Raw genomic sequence first — 22,146 nt, 5'->3', positions numbered from 1 at the left:
AATCACACTGATTTGCGCGTATTGAAGAATCCTTGCCTCCCTGGGAAAAATCCCACTTGATGGTGAGTTATGATACTTTTAACGTGGTGTTGGATTCTGTTGCTGCTATTTCGTTGAGCCGCTTTGCATCTGAGTTCATCAGTGATATCGGGATGTAACTCTCTTTCCTACTATCTTTGTCTGGTTTTCCCAACAGGGTGACGGTGGCCTCCCAGGAAGAGTTTCAGAGTGTTCCTTCCACGCCAATAGTTTGGAAGAGTTTGAGAAAGGTGGGTGTTAGCTCTTTTCTACGTGTTGGATAGAAATAACCTGTGAAGCCATCTGGTCCTGGACTTTTGTTTGTCGGACGATTTGTAATCAGAGTTTCAAGTTCATTACTCGTACTGGGTCTGTTCATATTTTCGATTTTCTCCTGCTCCAGCCTTGGAAGGTCGTACCTTCCTAAGAATTTGTCCATTTCTTCCAGATTGCCCATTTTGTTAGCATAGAGTTGATTGCAGTAGTCTCTTACAACGTTTTGTATTTCTGTGTTGTCCGTTGTAACTTCTTTCACCTTTCTAATTTTATTGATTTCAGTCCTCTCCCTCATTATCTTGATGCATCTGGCTAAGGATTTATCCATATGGTTTATCTTCTCAAAGAACCAGCTTTTTGTTTTTTTCATCTTTGATATTGTTTTCTTTGTTGCTGTTTCAGTCATTTCTTTCTTCTTTTTCTACCTTTTTATTGACAGTCCCAACTACCTTCAGAGTTTGTATTCTATGGAGTAAATGATTGGTTCAGATGGACACAACTTCTTCCTTTGATCTTGTTGGTTTGTGAGCTTTGCAATCTTACTTCATTTTTTGATACAGCAGGTTCTTATTAGTTATCCATCTTATACATATTACTGTATATATGTCAATCCCACTCTCCGAATTCATCACACAGCCACCACCAACCCCGCCACTTTCCCCCCTTGGTGGCCATACGTTACTGCTCCACATCTGTGTATCAATTCTGTCCTGTACACTGGTTCATCTGTACCGTTTCTCTAGGTTGAATATATGTGCTTTTATATACGATATCCGATTTTCTCTTTCTGACTGACTTCACTCTGTATGACAGTGTCTAGATCTATGCACGCCTGTACAAATGAACCAACATAGTTCCTTTTCGTGGCTGTATAATATTCCACGGTATATAGGTACCACATCTTCTTTATCCATTCGTCTTTGGCTGGCCATTTAAGTTGTTTCCATGACCTGGCTGTTGGAAATAGTGCTGCACTGAACATTGGGGTGCCTGTGCCTTTTAGAATTATGCTCTTCTCTGGGCTTATGCCCTGGTGTGCGATGGCTGAGTCATATGTTATTTCTATTTTCAGTGTTTCAAGGAATCTCCTTGCTTCCCTCCCTAGTGGCTCTATCAATTTACACTCCCACCAAGAGTGCAAGTGTGTTCTCTTTTCTCCACACCGTGCCCAGCAGTTTTTTTTGTTGATTTTCTGATGGTGACCCTTCTAAATGGTGTGAGGTGATAGCTCAGTGTAGTTTTGATGTGCATCTCTATAATAATTAGTGATGTTGAGCAGGTTTTTATCTGCTTGTTGGCCACCTGTATGTCTTCCGTGGAGAACAGTCTGCTTAGGACTTCTGCCCATTTTTAGATTGGGTTGTTGGTGTTTTAAATATCAAGCAGCATGTGCTGTTTACATATTTTTGAGATTGATCCTCAGACCGCTGATTTGTATGTAAATATTCTTCCCATTCTGTGGGTTGTGTGTTCTTCTTTCTCATAGTTTCCTGTGCTTAGCAAAATCTTTTAAGGTTACTGAGGTCCCACTTGTATATTTCTGGTTTTATTTCCAGGACTCTAGCAGGAGGATTACAAAAGATCTTCTTGTGTTTTATGTCCAACGACGTTCTTCCTAGGTTTTCCTCTACGAGTTTTAGAGTGTCCAGACTTAAGTTTGGGTCTCTGTTCCATTTTCACTTAATTTTTGTGTACGGTGTTTGGGAGGGTTCTAATCTTATTGTTTTACATGTCTCTGTCCAGTTTCCCCAGCACCACGTATTCAAGAGACAGTCTCTTCTCCATTGTGTATCCGTGCCCCCTTTGTCAGAGATTAGTTGAGCATAGGCGTGTGGCTTTATCTCTGGGCTTTCTATCCTGTCGCATTGATCTATATTTCCGTTTTGGTGCCAGTCCAATGCTGTCTTGGTTACTGTAGCTTTGTAGTACAGTGCGAAGTCACGGAGCCTGATTCCTCCAGCTCCTTTTTCTTTTTTCATCAAACTGCTTTGGCCACTCGGGGAGTTTTGTGTCTCCATACACATTTTAAGATTTTTTGTTCTGGTTTTGTAAAGAAATTGCCATTGGTAATTTGAGAGGGATTGCACTGAACATGTAGATTGCTTTGGGTAGTATAGTCATTTTCATAATATTGATTCTTCCCATCCAAGAACATGGTATAGCTCTTCATCTGTTTGTATCATCCTCAGTTTCATTCATCAGTGTCTTATACTTTTCTGTATACAGGTTTTCTGTCTCCCTAGGTAGGTTTATTCCTAGGTATTTTATTCCTTTCCTTGCAGGGGTAAATGGGAGTCCTTCCTTAATTTCTCTTTCTTTTTTTCTTCCTTAGTGAATAGGAATGCAAGGGATTTCTGTGCATTAATTTTGTGTCCCGCAACGTTCCCAAATCCATGGATTAGCTCTACTAGTTGTACGGTGGCATCTTTAGGATTCTCTACGTATAGAATCGTGTCATGTGCAAAGAGTGGCATTGTGACTTCTTCTTTTCCAGTTTGTCTTCCTTTTCTTTCCTTTGCTGCTCTGATTCCCGTGGCTAGAAGTTCCAAAACTATGTTGAATAATAGTGGTGAGAGTGGTCATCCTTGTCTGGTGAGAGTGGTCATCCTTGTCTTGTTCCTGATCTTAGCGGACATGCTTTCAGTTCTTCACCACTGAAAATGTTTGCTGCGGGTTTGTTGTATACGTCCTTGATTAAGTTGACTGAGGTTCCCTCTAAGCCCACGTCCTGGAGGCTTTATATCACAAATGTGTGTTGACATGTGTCACAAGCTTTTCTGCATCGAGTGACTTGATCATATGCTTTTTCCTCTTCAATTTGTCAATAGGGGGAATCACACTGATTTGCGCGTATTGAAGAATCCTTGCCTCCCTGGGAAAAATCCCACTTGATGGTGAGTTATGATACTTTTAACGTGGTGTTGGATTCTGTTGCTGCTATTTTGTTGAGCCACTTTGCATCTGAGTTCATCAGTGATATCGGGATGTAACTCTCTTTCCTACTATCTTTGTCTGGTTTTCCCAACAGGGTGACGGTGGCCTCCCAGGAAGAGTTTCAGAGTGTTCCTTCCACGCCAATAGTTTGGAAGAGTTTGAGAAAGGTGGGTGTTAGCTCTTTTCTACGTGTTGGATAGAAATAACCTGTGAAGCCATCTGGTCCTGGACTTTTGTTTGTCGGACGATTTGTAATCAGAGTTTCAAGTTCATTACTCGTACTGGGTCTGTTCATATTTTCGATTTTCTCCTGCTCCAGCCTTGGAAGGTCGTACCTTCCTAAGAATTTGTCCATTTCTTCCAGATTGCCCATTTTGTTAGCATAGAGTTGATTGCAGTAGTCTCTTACAACGTTTTGTATTTCTGTGTTGTCCGTTGTAACTTCTTTCACCTTTCTAATTTTATTGATTTCAGTCCTCTCCCTCATTATCTTGATGCATCTGGCTAAGGATTTATCCATATGGTTTATCTTCTCAAAGAACCAGCTTTTTGTTTTTTTCATCTTTGATATTGTTTTCTTTGTTGCTGTTTCAGTCATTTCTTTCTTCTTTTTCTACCTTTTTATTGACAGTCCCAACTACCTTCAGAGTTTGTATTCTATGGAGTAAATGATTGGTTCAGATGGACACAACTTCTTCCTTTGATCTTGTTGGTTTGTGAGCTTTGCAATCTTACTTCATTTTTTGATACAGCAGGTTCTTATTAGTTATCCATCTTATACATATTACTGTATATATGTCAATCCCACTCTCCGAATTCATCACACAGCCACCACCAACCCCGCCACTTTCCCCCCTTGGTGGCCATACGTTACTGCTCCACATCTGTGTATCAATTCTGTCCTGTACACTGGTTCATCTGTACCGTTTCTCTAGGTTGAATATATGTGCTTTTATATACGATATCCGATTTTCTCTTTCTGACTGACTTCACTCTGTATGACAGTGTCTAGATCTATGCACGCCTGTACAAATGAACCAACATAGTTCCTTTTCGTGGCTGTATAATATTCCACGGTATATAGGTACCTCATCTTCTTTATCCATTTGTCTTTGGCTGGCCATTTAAGTTGTTTCCATGACCTGGCTGTTGGAAATAGTGCTGCACTGAACATTGGGGTGCCTGTGCCTTTTAGAATTATGCTCTTCTCTGGGCTTATGCCCTGGTGTGCGATGGCTGAGTCATATGTTATTTCTATTTTCAGTGTTTCAAGGAATCTCCTTGCTTCCCTCCCTAGTGGCTCTATCAATTTACACTCCCACCAAGAGTGCAAGTGTGTTCTCTTTTCTCCACACCGTGCCCAGCAGTTTTTTTTGTTGATTTTCTGATGGTGACCCTTCTAAATGGTGTGAGGTGATACCTCAGTGTAGTTTTGATGTGCATCTCTATAATAATTAGTGATGTTGAGCAGGTTTTTATCTGCTTGTTGGCCACCTGTATGTCTTCCGTGGAGAACAGTCTGCTTAGGACTTCTGCCCATTTTTAGATTGGGTTGTTGGTGTTTTAAATATCAAGCAGCATGTGCTGTTTACATATTTTTGAGATTGATCCTCAGACCGCTGATTTGTATGTAAATATTCTTCCCATTCTGTGGGTTGTGTGTTCTTCTTTCTCATAGTTTCCTGTGCTTAGCAAAATCTTTTAAGGTTACTGAGGTCCCACTTGTATATTTCTGGTTTTATTTCCAGGACTCTAGCAGGAGGATTACAAAAGATCTTCTTGTGTTTTATGTCCAACGACGTTCTTCCTAGGTTTTCCTCTACGAGTTTTAGAGTGTCCAGACTTAAGTTTGGGTCTCTGTTCCATTTTCACTTAATTTTTGTGTACGGTGTTTGGGAGGGTGCTAATCTTATTGTTTTACATGTCTCTGTCCAGTTTCCCCAGCACCACGTATTCAAGAGACAGTCTCTTCTCCATTGTGTATCCGTGCCCCCTTTGTCAGAGATTAGTTGAGCATAGGCGTGTGGCTTTATCTCTGGGCTTTCTATCCTGTCGCATTGATCTATATTTCCGTTTTGGTGCCAGTCCAATGCTGTCTTGGTTACTGTAGCTTTGTAGTACAGTGCGAAGTCACGGAGCCTGATTCCTCCAGCTCCTTTTTCTTTTTTCATCAAACTGCTTTGGCCACTCGGGGAGTTTTGTGTCTCCATACACATTTTAAGATTTTTTGTTCTGGTTTTGTAAAGAAATTGCCATTGGTAATTTGAGAGGGATTGCACTGAACATGTAGATTGCTTTGGGTAGTATAGTCATTTTCATAATATTGATTCTTCCCATCCAAGAACATGGTATAGCTCTTCATCTGTTTGTATCATCCTCAGTTTCATTCATCAGTGTCTTATACTTTTCTGTATACAGGTTTTCTGTCTCCCTAGGTAGGTTTATTCCTAGGTATTTTATTCCTTTCCTTGCAGGGGTAAATGGGAGTCCTTCCTTAATTTCTCTTTCTTTTTTTCTTCCTTAGTGAATAGGAATGCAAGGGATTTCTGTGCATTAATTTTGTGTCCCGCAACGTTCCCAAATCCATGGATTAGCTCTACTAGTTGTACGGTGGCATCTTTAGGATTCTCTACGTATAGAATCGTGTCATGTGCAAAGAGTGGCATTGTGACTTCTTTTCCAGTTTGTCTTCCTTTTCTTTCCTTTGCTGCTCTGATTCCCGTGGCTAGAAGTTCCAAAACTATGTTGAATAATAGTGGTGAGAGTGGTCATCCTTGTCTTGTTCCTGATCTTAGCGGACATGCTTTCAGTTCTTCACCACTGAAAATGTTTGCTGCGGGTTTGTTGTATACGTCCTTGATTAAGTTGACTGAGGTTCCCTCTAAGCCCACGTCCTGGAGGCTTTATATCACAAATGTGTGTTGACATTTGTCACAAGCTTTTCTGCCTCGAGTGACTTGATCATATGCTTTTTCCTCTTCAATTTGTCAATAGGGGGAATCACACTGATTTGCGCGTATTGAAGAATCCTTGCCTCCCTGGGAAAAATCCCACTTGATGGTGAGTTATGATACTTTTAACGTGGTGTTGGATTCTGTTGCTGCTATTTCGTTGAGCCGCTTTGCATCTGAGTTCATCAGTGATATCGGGATGTAACTCTCTTTCCTACTATCTTTGTCTGGTTTTCCCAACAGGGTGACGGTGGCCTCCCAGGAAGAGTGTCAGAGTGTTCCTTCCACGCCAATAGTTTGGAAGAGTTTGAGAAAGGTGGGTGTTAGCTCTTTTCTACGTGTTGGATAGAAATAACCTGTGAAGCCATCTGGTCCTGGACTTTTGTTTGTCGGACGATTTGTAATCAGAGTTTCAAGTTCATTACTCGTACTGGGTCTGTTCATATTTTCGATTTTCTCCTGCTCCAGCCTTGGAAGGTCGTACCTTCCTAAGAATTTGTCCATTTCTTCCAGATTGCCCATTTTGTTAGCATAGAGTTGATTGCAGTAGTCTCTTACAACGTTTTGTATTTCTGTGTTGTCCGTTGTAACTTCTTTCACCTTTCTAATTTTATTGATTTCAGTCCTCTCCCTCATTATCTTGATGCATCTGGCTAAGGATTTATCCATATGGTTTATCTTCTCAAAGAACCAGCTTTTTGTTTTTTTCATCTTTGATATTGTTTTCTTTGTTGCTGTTTCAGTCATTTCTTTCTTCTTTTTCTACCTTTTTATTGACAGTCCCAACTACCTTCAGAGTTTGTATTCTATGGAGTAAATGATTGGTTCAGATGGACACAACTTCTTCCTTTGATCTTGTTGGTTTGTGAGCTTTGCAATCTTACTTCATTTTTTGATACAGCAGGTTCTTATTAGTTATCCATCTTATACATATTACTGTATATATGTCAATCCCACTCTCCGAATTCATCACACAGCCACCACCAACCCCGCCACTTTCCCCCCTTGGTGGCCATACGTTACTGCTCCACATCTGTGTATCAATTCTGTCCTGTACACTGGTTCATCTGTACCGTTTCTCTAGGTTGAATATATGTGCTTTTATATACGATATCCGATTTTCTCTTTCTGACTGACTTCACTCTGTATGACAGTGTCTAGATCTATGCACGCCTGTACAAATGAACCAACATAGTTCCTTTTCGTGGCTGTATAATATTCCACGGTATATAGGTACCACATCTTCTTTATCCATTCGTCTTTGGCTGGCCATTTAAGTTGTTTCCATGACCTGGCTGTTGGAAATAGTGCTGCCCTGAACATTGGGGTGCCTGTGCCTTTTAGAATTATGCTCTTCTCTGGGCTTATGCCCTGGTGTGCGATGGCTGAGTCATATGTTATTTCTATTTTCAGTGTTTCAAGGAATCTCCTTGCTTCCCTCCCTAGTGGCTCTATCAATTTACACTCCCACCAAGAGTGCAAGTGTGTTCTCTTTTCTCCACACCGTGCCCAGCAGTTTTTTTTGTTGATTTTCTGATGGTGACCCTTCTAAATGGTGTGAGGTGATAGCTCAGTGTAGTTTTGATGTGCATCTCTATAATAATTAGTGATGTTGAGCAGGTTTTTATCTGCTTGTTGGCCACCTGTATGTCTTCCGTGGAGAACAGTCTGCTTAGGACTTCTGCCCATTTTTAGATTGGGTTGTTGGTGTTTTAAATATCAAGCAGCATGTGCTGTTTACATATTTTTGAGATTGATCCTCAGACCGCTGATTTGTATGTAAATATTCTTCCCATTCTGTGGGTTGTGTGTTCTTCTTTCTCATAGTTTCCTGTGCTTAGCAAAATCTTTTAAGGTTACTGAGGTCCCACTTGTATATTTCTGGTTTTATTTCCAGGACTCTAGCAGGAGGATTACAAAAGATCTTCTTGTGTTTTATGTCCAACGACGTTCTTCCTAGGTTTTCCTCTACGAGTTTTAGAGTGTCCAGACTTAAGTTTGGGTCTCTGTTCCATTTTCACTTAATTTTTGTGTACGGTGTTTGGGAGGGTGCTAATCTTATTGTTTTACATGTCTCTGTCCAGTTTCCCCAGCACCACGTATTCAAGAGACAGTCTCTTCTCCATTGTGTATCCGTGCCCCCTTTGTCAGAGATTAGTTGAGCATAGGCGTGTGGCTTTATCTCTGGGCTTTCTATCCTGTCGCATTGATCTATATTTCCGTTTTGGTGCCAGTCCAATGCTGTCTTGGTTACTGTAGCTTTGTAGTACAGTGCGAAGTCACGGAGCCTGATTCCTCCAGCTCCTTTTTCTTTTTTCATCAAACTGCTTTGGCCACTCGGGGAGTTTTGTGTCTCCATACACATTTTAAGATTTTTTGTTCTGGTTTTGTAAAGAAATTGCCATTGGTAATTTGAGAGGGATTGCACTGAACATGTAGATTGCTTTGGGTAGTATAGTCATTTTCATAATATTGATTCTTCCCATCCAAGAACATGGTATAGCTCTTCATCTGTTTGTATCATCCTCAGTTTCATTCATCAGTGTCTTATACTTTTCTGTATACAGGTTTTCTGTCTCCCTAGGTAGGTTTATTCCTAGGTATTTTATTCCTTTCCTTGCAGGGGTAAATGGGAGTCCTTCCTTAATTTCTCTTTCTTTTTTTCTTCCTTAGTGAATAGGAATGCAAGGGATTTCTGTGCATTAATTTTGTGTCCCGCAACGTTCCCAAATCCATGGATTAGCTCTACTAGTTGTACGGTGGCATCTTTAGGATTCTCTACGTATAGAATCGTGTCATGTGCAAAGAGTGGCATTGTGACTTCTTCTTTTCCAGTTTGTCTTCCTTTTCTTTCCTTTGCTGCTCTGATTCCCGTGGCTAGAAGTTCCAAAACTATGTTGAATAATAGTGGTGAGAGTGGTCATCCTTGTCTGGTGAGAGTGGTCATCCTTGTCTTGTTCCTGATCTTAGCGGACATGCTTTCAGTTCTTCACCACTGAAAATGTTTGCTGCGGGTTTGTTGTATACGTCCTTGATTAAGTTGACTGAGGTTCCCTCTAAGCCCACGTCCTGGAGGCTTTATATCACAAATGTGTGTTGACATGTGTCACAAGCTTTTCTGCATCGAGTGACTTGATCATATGCTTTTTCCTCTTCAATTTGTCAATAGGGGGAATCACACTGATTTGCGCGTATTGAAGAATCCTTGCCTCCCTGGGAAAAATCCCACTTGATGGTGAGTTATGATACTTTTAACGTGGTGTTGGATTCTGTTGCTGCTATTTTGTTGAGCCGCTTTGCATCTGAGTTCATCAGTGATATCGGGATGTAACTCTCTTTCCTACTATCTTTGTCTGGTTTTCCCAACAGGGTGACGGTGGCCTCCCAGGAAGAGTTTCAGAGTGTTCCTTCCACGCCAATAGTTTGGAAGAGTTTGAGAAAGGTGGGTGTTAGCTCTTTTCTACGTGTTGGATAGAAATAACCTGTGAAGCCATCTGGTCCTGGACTTTTGTTTGTCGGACGATTTGTAATCAGAGTTTCAAGTTCATTACTCGTACTGGGTCTGTTCATATTTTCGATTTTCTCCTGCTCCAGCCTTGGAAGGTCGTACCTTCCTAAGAATTTGTCCATTTCTTCCAGATTGCCCATTTTGTTAGCATAGAGTTGATTGCAGTAGTCTCTTACAACGTTTTGTATTTCTGTGTTGTCCGTTGTAACTTCTTTCACCTTTCTAATTTTATTGATTTCAGTCCTCTCCCTCATTATCTTGATGCATCTGGCTAAGGATTTATCCATATGGTTTATCTTCTCAAAGAACCAGCTTTTTGTTTTTTTCATCTTTGATATTGTTTTCTTTGTTGCTGTTTCAGTCATTTCTTTCTTCTTTTTCTACCTTTTTATTGACAGTCCCAACTACCTTCAGAGTTTGTATTCTATGGAGTAAATGATTGGTTCAGATGGACACAACTTCTTCCTTTGATCTTGTTGGTTTGTGAGCTTTGCAATCTTACTTCATTTTTTGATACAGCAGGTTCTTATTAGTTATCCATCTTATACATATTACTGTATATATGTCAATCCCACTCTCCGAATTCATCACACAGCCACCACCAACCCCGCCACTTTCCCCCCTTGGTGGCCATACGTTACTGCTCCACATCTGTGTATCAATTCTGTCCTGTACACTGGTTCATCTGTACCGTTTCTCTAGGTTGAATATATGTGCTTTTATATACGATATCCGATTTTCTCTTTCTGACTGACTTCACTCTGTATGACAGTGTCTAGATCTATGCACGCCTGTACAAATGAACCAACATAGTTCCTTTTCGTGGCTGTATAATATTCCACGGTATATAGGTACCTCATCTTCTTTATCCATTTGTCTTTGGCTGGCCATTTAAGTTGTTTCCATGACCTGGCTGTTGGAAATAGTGCTGCACTGAACATTGGGGTGCCTGTGCCTTTTAGAATTATGCTCTTCTCTGGGCTTATGCCCTGGTGTGCGATGGCTGAGTCATATGTTATTTCTATTTTCAGTGTTTCAAGGAATCTCCTTGCTTCCCTCCCTAGTGGCTCTATCAATTTACACTCCCACCAAGAGTGCAAGTGTGTTCTCTTTTCTCCACACCGTGCCCAGCAGTTTTTTTTGTTGATTTTCTGATGGTGACCCTTCTAAATGGTGTGAGGTGATACCTCAGTGTAGTTTTGATGTGCATCTCTATAATAATTAGTGATGTTGAGCAGGTTTTTATCTGCTTGTTGGCCACCTGTATGTCTTCCGTGGAGAACAGTCTGCTTAGGACTTCTGCCCATTTTTAGATTGGGTTGTTGGTGTTTTAAATATCAAGCAGCATGTGCTGTTTACATATTTTTGAGATTGATCCTCAGACCGCTGATTTGTATGTAAATATTCTTCCCATTCTGTGGGTTGTGTGTTCTTCTTTCTCATAGTTTCCTGTGCTTAGCAAAATCTTTTAAGGTTACTGAGGTCCCACTTGTATATTTCTGGTTTTATTTCCAGGACTCTAGCAGGAGGATTACAAAAGATCTTCTTGTGTTTTATGTCCAACGACGTTCTTCCTAGGTTTTCCTCTACGAGTTTTAGAGTGTCCAGACTTAAGTTTGGGTCTCTGTTCCATTTTCACTTAATTTTTGTGTACGGTGTTTGGGAGGGTTCTAATCTTATTGTTTTACATGTCTCTGTCCAGTTTCCCCAGCACCACGTATTCAAGAGACAGTCTCTTCTCCATTGTGTATCCGTGCCCCCTTTGTCAGAGATTAGTTGAGCATAGGCGTGTGGCTTTATCTCTGGGCTTTCTATCCTGTCGCATTGATCTATATTTCCGTTTTGGTGCCAGTCCAATGCTGTCTTGGTTACTGTAGCTTTGTAGTACAGTGCGAAGTCACGGAGCCTGATTCCTCCAGCTCCTTTTTCTTTTTTCATCAAACTGCTTTGGCCACTCGGGGAGTTTTGTGTCTCCATACACATTTTAAGATTTTTTGTTCTGGTTTTGTAAAGAAATTGCCATTGGTAATTTGAGAGGGATTGCACTGAACATGTAGATTGCTTTGGGTAGTATAGTCATTTTCATAATATTGATTCTTCCCATCCAAGAACATGGTATAGCTCTTCATCTGTTTGTATCATCCTCAGTTTCATTCATCAGTGTCTTATACTTTTCTGTATACAGGTTTTCTGTCTCCCTAGGTAGGTTTATTCCTAGGTATTTTATTCCTTTCCTTGCAGGGGTAAATGGGAGTCCTTCCTTAATTTCTCTTTCTTTTTTTCTTCCTTAGTGAATAGGAATGCAAGGGATTTCTGTGCATTAATTTTGTGTCCCGCAACGTTCCCAAATCCATGGATTAGCTCTACTAGTTGTACGGTGGCATCTTTAGGATTCTCTACGTATAGAATCGTGTCATGTGCAAAGAGTGGCATTGTGACTTCTTCTTTTCCAGTTTGTCTTCCTTTTCTTTCCTTTGCTGCTCTGATTCCCGTGGCTAGAAGTTCCAAAACTATGTTGAATAATAGTGGTGAGAGTGGTCATCCTTGTCTGGTGAGAGTGGTCATCCTTGTCTTGTTCCTGATCTTAGCGGACATGCTTTCAGTTCTTCACCACTGAAAATGTTTGCTGCGGGTTTGTTGTATACGTCCTTGATTAAGTTGACTGAGGTTCCCTCTAAGCCCACGTCCTGGAGGCTTTATATCACAAATGTGTGTTGACATTTGTCACAAGCTTTTCTGCATCGAGTGACTTGATCATATGCTTTTTCCTCTTCAATTTGTCAATAGGGGGAATCACACTGATTTGCGCGTATTGAAGAATCCTTGCCTCCCTGGGAAAAATCCCACTTGATGGTGAGTTATGATACTTTTAACGTGGTGTTGGATTCTGTTGCTGCTATTTCGTTGAGCCGCTTTGCATCTGAGTTCATCAGTGATATCGGGATGTAACTCTCTTTCCTACTATCTTTGTCTGGTTTTCCCAACAGGGTGACGGTGGCCTCCCAGGAAGAGTTTCAGAGTGTTCCTTCCACGCCAATAGTTTGGAAGAGTTTGAGAAAGGTGGGTGTTAGCTCTTTTCTACGTGTTGGATAGAAATAACCTGTGAAGCCATCTGGTCCTGGACTTTTGTTTGTCGGACGATTTGTAATCAGAGTTTCAAGTTCATTACTCGTACTGGGTCTGTTCATATTTTCGATTTTTTCCTGCTCCAGCCTTGGAAGGTCGTACCTTCCTAAGAATTTGTCCATTTCTTCCAGATTGCCCATTTTGTTAGCATAGAGTTGATTGCAGTAGTCTCTTACAACGTTTTGTATTTCTGTGTTGTCCGTTGTAACTTCTTTCACCTTTCTAATTTTATTGATTTCAGTCCTCTCCCTCATTATCTTGATGCATCTGGCTAAGGATTTATCCATATGGTTTATCTTCTCAAAGAACCAGCTTTTTGTTTTTTTCATCTTTGATATTGTTTTCTTTGTTGCTGTTTCAGTCATTTCTTTCTTCTTTTTCTACCTTTTTATTGACAGTCCCAACTACCTTCAGAGTTTGTATTCTATGGAGTAAATGATTGGTTCAGATGGACACAACTTCTTCCTTTGATCTTGTTGGTTTGTGAGCTTTGCAATCTTACTTCATTTTTTGATACAGCAGGTTCTTATTAGTTATCCATCTTATACATATTACTGTATATATGTCAATCCCACTCTCCGAATTCATCACACAGCCACCACCAACCCCGCCACTTTCCCCCCTTGGTGGCCATACGTTACTGCTCCACATCTGTGTATCAATTCTGTCCTGTACACTGGTTCATCTGTACCGTTTCTCTAGGTTGAATATATGTGCTTTTATATACGATATCCGATTTTCTCTTTCTGACTGACTTCACTCTGTATGACAGTGTCTAGATCTATGCACGCCTGTACAAATGAACCAACATAGTTCCTTTTCGTGGCTGTATAATATTCCACGGTATATAGGTACCACATCTTCTTTATCCATTCGTCTTTGGCTGGCCATTTAAGTTGTTTCCATGACCTGGCTGTTGGAAATAGTGCTGCACTGAACATTGGGGTGCCTGTGCCTTTTAGAATTATGCTCTTCTCTGGGCTTATGCCCTGGTGTGCGATGGCTGAGTCATATGTTATTTCTATTTTCAGTGTTTCAAGGAATCTCCTTGCTTCCCTCCCTAGTGGCTCTATCAATTTACACTCCCACCAAGAGTGCAAGTGTGTTCTCTTTTCTCCACACCGTGCCCAGCAGTTTTTTTTGTTGATTTTCTGATGGTGACCCTTCTAAATGGTGTGAGGTGATACCTCAGTGTAGTTTTGATGTGCATCTCTATAATAATTAGTGATGTTGAGCAGGTTTTTATCTGCTTGTTGGCCACCTGTATGTCTTCCGTGGAGAACAGTCTGCTTAGGACTTCTGCCCATTTTTAGATTGGGTTGTTGGTGTTTTAAATATCAAGCAGCATGTGCTGTTTACATATTTTTGAGATTGATCCTCAGACCGCTGATTTGTATGTAAATATTCTTCCCATTCTGTGGGTTGTGTGTTCTTCTTTCTCATAGTTTCCTGTGCTTAGCAAAATCTTTTAAGGTTACTGAGGTCCCACTTGTATATTTCTGGTTTTATTTCCAGGACTCTAGCAGGAGGATTACAAAAGATCTTCTTGTGTTTTATGTCCAACGACGTTCTTCCTAGGTTTTCCTCTACGAGTTTTAGAGTGCCCAGACTTAAGTTTGGGTCTCTGTTCCATTTTCACTTAATTTTTGTGTACGGTGTTTGGGAGGGTGCTAATCTTATTGTTTTACATGTCTCTGTCCAGTTTCCCCAGCACCACGTATTCAAGAGACAGTCTCTTCTCCATTGTGTATCCGTGCCCCCTTTGTCAGAGATTAGTTGAGCATAGGCGTGTGGCTTTATCTCTGGGCTTTCTATCCTGTCGCATTGATCTGTATTTCCGTTTTGGTGCCAGTCCAATGCTGTCTTGGTTACTGTAGCTTTGTAGTACAGTGCGAAGTCACGGAGCCTGATTCCTCCAGCTCCTTTTTCTTTTTTCATCAAACTGCTTTGGCCACTCGGGGAGTTTTGTGTCTCCATACACATTTTAAGATTTTTGGTTCTGGTTTTGTAAAGAAATTGCCATTGGTAATTTGAGAGGGATTGCACTGAACATGTAGATTGCTTTGGGTAGTATAGTCATTTTCATAATATTGATTCTTCCCATCCAAGAACATGGTATAGCTCTTCATCTGTTTGTATCATCCTCAGTTTCATTCATCAGTGTCTTATACTTTTCTGTATACAGGTTTTCTGTCTCCCTAGGTAGGTTTATTCCTAGGTATTTTATTCCTTTCCTTGCAGGGGTAAATGGGAGTCCTTCCTTAATTTCTCTTTCTTTTTTTCTTCCTTAGTGAATAGGAATGCAAGGGATTTCTGTGCATTAATTTTGTGTCCCGCAACGTTCCCAAATCCATGGATTAGCTCTACTAGTTGTACGGTGGCATCTTTAGGATTCTCTACGTATAGAATCGTGTCATGTGCAAAGAGTGGCATTGTGACTTCTTCTTTTCCAGTTTGTCTTCCTTTTCTTTCCTTTGCTGCTCTGATTCCCGTGGCTAGAAGTTCCAAAACTATGTTGAATAATAGTGGTGAGAGTGGTCATCCTTGTCTGGTGAGAGTGGTCATCCTTGTCTTGTTCCTGATCTTAGCGGACATGCTTTCAGTTCTTCACCACTGAAAATGTTTGCTGCGGGTTTGTTGTATACGTCCTTGATTAAGTTGACTGAGGTTCCCTCTAAGCCCACGTCCTGGAGGCTTTATATCACAAATGTGTGTTGACATGTGTCACAAGCTTTTCTGCATCGAGTGACTTGATCATATGCTTTTTCCTCTTCAATTTGTCAATAGGGGGAATCACACTGATTTGCGCGTATTGAAGAATCCTTGCCTCCCTGGGAAAAATCCCACTTGATGGTGAGTTATGATACTTTTAACGTGGTGTTGGATTCTGTTGCTGCTATTTCGTTGAGCCGCTTTGCATCTGAGTTCATCAGTGATATCGGGATGTAACTCTCTTTCCTACTATCTTTGTCTGGTTTTCCCAACAGGGTGACGGTGGCCTCCCAGGAAGAGTTTCAGAGTGTTCCTTCCACGCCAATAGTTTGGAAGAGTTTGAGAAAGGTGGGTGTTAGCTCTTTTCTACGTGTTGGATAGAAATAACCTGTGAAGCCATCTGGTCCTGGACTTTTGTTTGTCGGACGATTTGTAATCAGAGTTTCAAGTTCATTACTCGTACTGGGTCTGTTCATATTTTCGATTTTCTCCTGCTCCAGCCTTGGAAGGTCGTACCTTCCTAAGAATTTGTCCATTTCTTCCAGATTGCCCATTTTGTTAGCATAGAGTTGATTGCAGTAGTCTCTTACAACGTTTTGTATTTCTGTGTTGTCCGTTGTAACTTCTTTCACCTTTCTAATTTTATTGATTTCAGTCCTCTCCCTCATTATCTTGATGCATCTGGCTAAGGATTTATCCATATGGTTTATCTTCTCAAAGAACCAGCTTTTTGTTTTTTTCATCTTTGATATTGTTTTCTTTGTTGCTGTTTCAGTCATTTCTTTCTTCTTTTTCTACCTTTTTATTGACAGTCCCAACTACCTTCAGAGTTTGTATTCTATGGAGTAAATGATTGGTTCAGATGGACACAACTTCTTCCTTTGATCTTGTTGGTTTGTGAGCTTTGCAATCTTACTTCATTTTTTGATACAGCAGGTTCTTATTAGTTATCCATCTTATACATATTACTGTATATATGTCAATCCCACTCTCCGAATTCATCACACAGCCACCACCAACCCCGCCACTTTCCCCCCTTGGTGGCCATACGTTACTGCTCCACATCTGTGTATCAATTCTGTCCTGTACACTGGTTCATCTGTACCGTTTCTCTAGGCTGAATATATGTGCTTTTATATACGATATCCGATTTTCTCTTTCTGACTGACTTCACTCTGTATGACAGTGTCTAGATCTATGCACGCCTGTACAAATGAACCAACATAGTTCCTTTTCGTGGCTGTATAATATTCCACGGTATATAGGTACCTCATCTTCTTTATCCATTCGTCTTTGGCTGGCCATTTAAGTTGTTTCCATGACCTGGCTGTTGGAAATAGTGCTGCACTGAACATTGGGGTGCCTGTGCCTTTTAGAATTATGCTCTTCTCTGGGCTTATGCCCTGGTGTGCGATGGCTGAGTCATATGTTATTTCTATTTTCAGTGTTTCAAGGAATCTCCTTGCTTCCCTCCCTAGTGGCTCTATCAATTTACACTCCCACCAAGAGTGCAAGTGTGTTCTCTTTTCTCCACACCGTGCCCAGCAGTTTTTTTTGTTGATTTTCTGATGGTGACCCTTCTAAATGGTGTGAGGTGATACCTCAGTGTAGTTTTGATGTGCATCTCTATAATAATTAGTGATGTTGAGCAGGTTTTTATCTGCTTGTTGGCCACCTGTATGTCTTCCGTGGAGAACAGTCTGCTTAGGACTTCTGCCCATTTTTAGATTGGGTTGTTGGTGTTTTAAATATCAAGCAGCATGTGCTGTTTACATATTTTTGAGATTGATCCTCAGACCGCTGATTTGTATGTAAATATTCTTCCCATTCTGTGGGTTGTGTGTTCTTCTTTCTCATAGTTTCCTGTGCTTAGCAAAATCTTTTAAGGTTACTGAGGTCCCACTTGTATATTTCTGGTTTTATTTCCAGGACTCTAGCAGGAGGATTACAAAAGATCTTCTTGTGTTTTATGTCCAACGACGTTCTTCCTAGGTTTTCCTCTACGAGTTTTAGAGTGTCCAGACTTAAGTTTGGGTCTCTGTTCCATTTTCACTTAATTTTTGTGTACGGTGTTTGGGAGGGTGCTAATCTTATTGTTTTACATGTCTCTGTCCAGTTTCCCCAGCACCACGTATTCAAGAGACAGTCTCTTCTCCATTGTGTATCCGTGCCCCCTTTGTCAGAGATTAGTTGAGCATAGGCGTGTGGCTTTATCTCTGGGCTTTCTATCCTGTCGCATTGATCTATATTTCCGTTTTGGTGCCAGTCCAATGCTGTCTTGGTTACTGTAGCTTTGTAGTACAGTGCGAAGTCACGGAGCCTGATTCCTCCAGCTCCTTTTTCTTTTTTCATCAAACTGCTTTGGCCACTCGGGGAGTTTTGTGTCTCCATACACATTTTAAGATTTTTGGTTCTGGTTTTGTAAAGAAATTGCCATTGGTAATTTGAGAGGGATTGCACTGAACATGTAGATTGCTTTGGGTAGTATAGTCATTTTCATAATATTGATTCTTCCCATCCAAGAACATGGTATAGCTCTTCATCTGTTTGTATCATCCTCAGTTTCATTCATCAGTGTCTTATACTTTTCTGTATACAGGTTTTCTGTCTCCCTAGGTAGGTTTATTCCTAGGTATTTTATTCCTTTCCTTGCAGGGGTAAATGGGAGTCCTTCCTTAATTTCTCTTTCTTTTTTTCTTCCTTAGTGAATAGGAATGCAAGGGATTTCTGTGCATTAATTTTGTGTCCCGCAACGTTCCCAAATCCATGGATTAGCTCTACTAGTTGTACGGTGGCATCTTTAGGATTCTCTACGTATAGAATCGTGTCATGTGCAAAGAGTGGCATTGTGACTTCTTCTTTTCCAGTTTGTCTTCCTTTTCTTTCCTTTGCTGCTCTGATTCCCGTGGCTAGAAGTTCCAAAACTATGTTGAATAATAGTGGTGAGAGTGGTCATCCTTGTCTGGTGAGAGTGGTCATCCTTGTCTTGTTCCTGATCTTAGCGGACATGCTTTCAGTTCTTCACCACTGAAAATGTTTGCTGCGGGTTTGTTGTATACGTCCTTGATTAAGTTGACTGAGGTTCCCTCTAAGCCCACGTCCTGGAGGCTTTATATCACAAATGTGTGTTGACATTTGTCACAAGCTTTTCTGCATCGAGTGACTTGATCATATGCTTTTTCCTCTTCAATTTGTCAATAGGGGGAATCACACTGATTTGCGCGTATTGAAGAATCCTTGCCTCCCTGGGAAAAATCCCACTTGATGGTGAGTTATGATACTTTTAACGTGGTGTTGGATTCTGTTGCTGCTATTTCGTTGAGCCGCTTTGCATCTGAGTTCATCAGTGATATCGGGATGTAACTCTCTTTCCTACTATCTTTGTCTGGTTTTCCCAACAGGGTGACGGTGGCCTCCCAGGAAGAGTTTCAGAGTGTTCCTTCCACGCCAATAGTTTGGAAGAGTTTGAGAAAGGTGGGTGTTAGCTCTTTTCTACGTGTTGGATAGAAATAACCTGTGAAGCCATCTGGTCCTGGACTTTTGTTTGTCGGACGATTTGTAATCAGAGTTTCAAGTTCATTACTCGTACTGGGTCTGTTCATATTTTCGATTTTCTCCTGCTCCAGCCTTGGAAGGTCGTACCTTCCTAAGAATTTGTCCATTTCTTCCAGATTGCCCATTTTGTTAGCATAGAGTTGATTGCAGTAGTCTCTTACAACGTTTTGTATTCCTGTGTTGTCCGTTGTAACTTCTTTCACCTTTCTAATTTTATTGATTTCAGTCCTCTCCCTCATTATCTTGATGCATCTGGCTAAGGATTTATCCATATGGTTTATCTTCTCAAAGAACCAGCTTTTTGTTTTTTTCATCTTTGATACTGTTTTCTTTGTTGCTGTTTCAGTCATTTCTTTCTTCTTTTTCTACCTTTTTATTGACAGTCCCAACTACCTTCAGAGTTTGTATTCTATGGAGTAAATGATTGGTTCAGATGGACAGAACTTCTTCCTTTGATCTTGTTGGTTTGTGAGCTTTGCAATCTTACTTCATTTTTTGATACAGCAGGTTCTTATTAGTTATCCATCTTATACATATTAGTGTATATATGTCAATCCCACTCTCCGAATTCATCACACAGCCACCACCAACCCCGCCACTTTCCCCCCTTGGTGGCCATACGTTACTGCTCCACATCTGTGTATCAATTCTGTCCTGTACACTGGTTCATCTGTACCGTTTCTCTAGGTTGAATATATGTGCTTTTATATACGATATCCGATTTTCTCTTTCTGACTGACTTCACTCTGTATGACAGTGTCTAGATCTATGCACGCCTGTACAAATGAACCAACATAGTTCCTTTTCGTGGCTGTATAATATTCCACGGTATATAGGTACCACATCTTCTTTATCCATTCGTCTTTGGCTGGCCATTTAAGTTGTTTCCATGACCTGGCTGTTGGAAATAGTGCTGCACTGAACATTGGGGTGCCTGTGCCTTTTAGAATTATGCTCTTCTCTGGGCTTATGCCCTGGTGTGCGATGGCTGAGTCATATGTTATTTCTATTTTCAGTGTTTCAAGGAATCTCCTTGCTTCCCTCCCTAGTGGCTCTATCAATTTACACTCCCACCAAGAGTGCAAGTGTGTTCTCTTTTCTCCACACCGTGCCCAGCAGTTTTTTTTGTTGATTTTCTGATGGTGACCCTTCTAAATGGTGTGAGGTGATAGCTCAGTGTAGTTTTGATGTGCATCTCTATAATAATTAGTGATGTTGAGCAGGTTTTTATCTGCTTGTTGGCCACCTGTATGTCTTCCGTGGAGAACAGTCTGCTTAGGACTTCTGCCCATTTTTAGATTGGGTTGTTGGTGTTTTAAATATCAAGCAGCATGTGCTGTTTACATATTTTTGAGATTGATCCTCAGACCGCTGATTTGTATGTAAATATTCTTCCCATTCTGTGGGTTGTGTGTTCTTCTTTCTCATAGTTTCCTGTGCTTAGCAAAATCTTTTAAGGTTACTGAGGTCCCACTTGTATATTTCTGGTTTTATTTCCAGGACTCTAGCAGGAGGATTACAAAAGATCTTCTTGTGTTTTATGTCCAACGACGTTCTTCCTAGGTTTTCCTCTACGAGTTTTAGAGTGTCCAGACTTAAGTTTGGGTCTCTGTTCCATTTTCACTTAATTTTTGTGTACGGTGTTTGGGAGGGTGCTAATCTTATTGTTTTACATGTCTCTGTCCAGTTTCCCCAGCACCACGTATTCAAGAGACAGTCTCTTCTCCATTGTGTATCCGTGCCCCCTTTGTCAGAGATTAGTTGAGCATAGGCGTGTGGCTTTATCTCTGGGCTTTCTATCCTGTCGCATTGATCTATATTTCCGTTTTGGTGCCAGTCCAATGCTGTCTTGGTTACTGTAGCTTTGTAGTACAGTGCGAAGTCACGGAGCCTGATTCCTCCAGCTCCTTTTTCTTTTTTCATCAAACTGCTTTGGCCACTCGGGGAGTTTTGTGTCTCCATACACATTTTAAGATTTTTGGTTCTGGTTTTGTAAAGAAATTGCCATTGGTAATTTGAGAGGGATTGCACTGAACATGTAGATTGCTTTGGGTAGTATAGTCATTTTCATAATATTGATTCTTCCCATCCAAGAACATGGTATAGCTCTTCATCTGTTTGTATCATCCTCAGTTTCATTCATCAGTGTCTTATACTTTTCTGTATACAGGTTTTCTGTCTCCCTAGGTAGGTTTATTCCTAGGTATTTTATTCCTTTCCTTGCAGGGGTAAATGGGAGTCCTTCCTTAATTTCTCTTTCTTTTTTTCTTCCTTAGTGAATAGGAATGCAAGGGATTTCTGTGCATTAATTTTGTGTCCCGCAACGTTCCCAAATCCATGGATTAGCTCTACTAGTTGTACGGTGGCATCTTTAGGATTCTCTACGTATAGAATCGTGTCATGTGCAAAGAGTGGCATTGTGACTTCTTCTTTTCCAGTTTGTCTTCCTTTTCTTTCCTTTGCTGCTCTGATTCCCGTGGCTAGAAGTTCCAAAACTATGTTGAATAATAGTGGTGAGAGTGGTCATCCTTGTCTGGTGAGAGTGGTCATCCTTGTCTTGTTCCTGATCTTAGCGGACATGCTTTCAGTTCTTCACCACTGAAAATGTTTGCTGCGGGTTTGTTGTATACGTCCTTGATTAAGTTGACTGAGGTTCCCTCTAAGCCCACGTCCTGGAGGCTTTATATCACAAATGTGTGTTGACATTTGTCACAAGCTTTTCTGCATCGAGTGACTTGATCATATGCTTTTTCCTCTTCAATTTGTCAATAGGGGGAATCACACTGATTTGCGCGTATTGAAGAATCCTTGCCTCCCTGGGAAAAATCCCACTTGATGGTGAGTTATGATACTTTTAACGTGGTGTTGGATTCTGTTGCTGCTATTTCGTTGAGCCGCTTTGCATCTGAGTTCATCAGTGATATCGGGATGTAACTCTCTTTCCTACTATCTTTGTCTGGTTTTCCCAACAGGGTGACGGTGGCCTCCCAGGAAGAGTTTCAGAGTGTTCCTTCCACGCCAATAGTTTGGAAGAGTTTGAGAAAGGTGGGTGTTAGCTCTTTTCTA

This window comes from Lagenorhynchus albirostris, chromosome X, assembly GCF_949774975.1.
Source record: "Lagenorhynchus albirostris chromosome X, mLagAlb1.1, whole genome shotgun sequence".
Lineage (NCBI taxonomy): Eukaryota > Metazoa > Chordata > Mammalia > Artiodactyla > Delphinidae > Lagenorhynchus > Lagenorhynchus albirostris.
Note: the sequence above shows the minus strand (reverse complement) of the source record.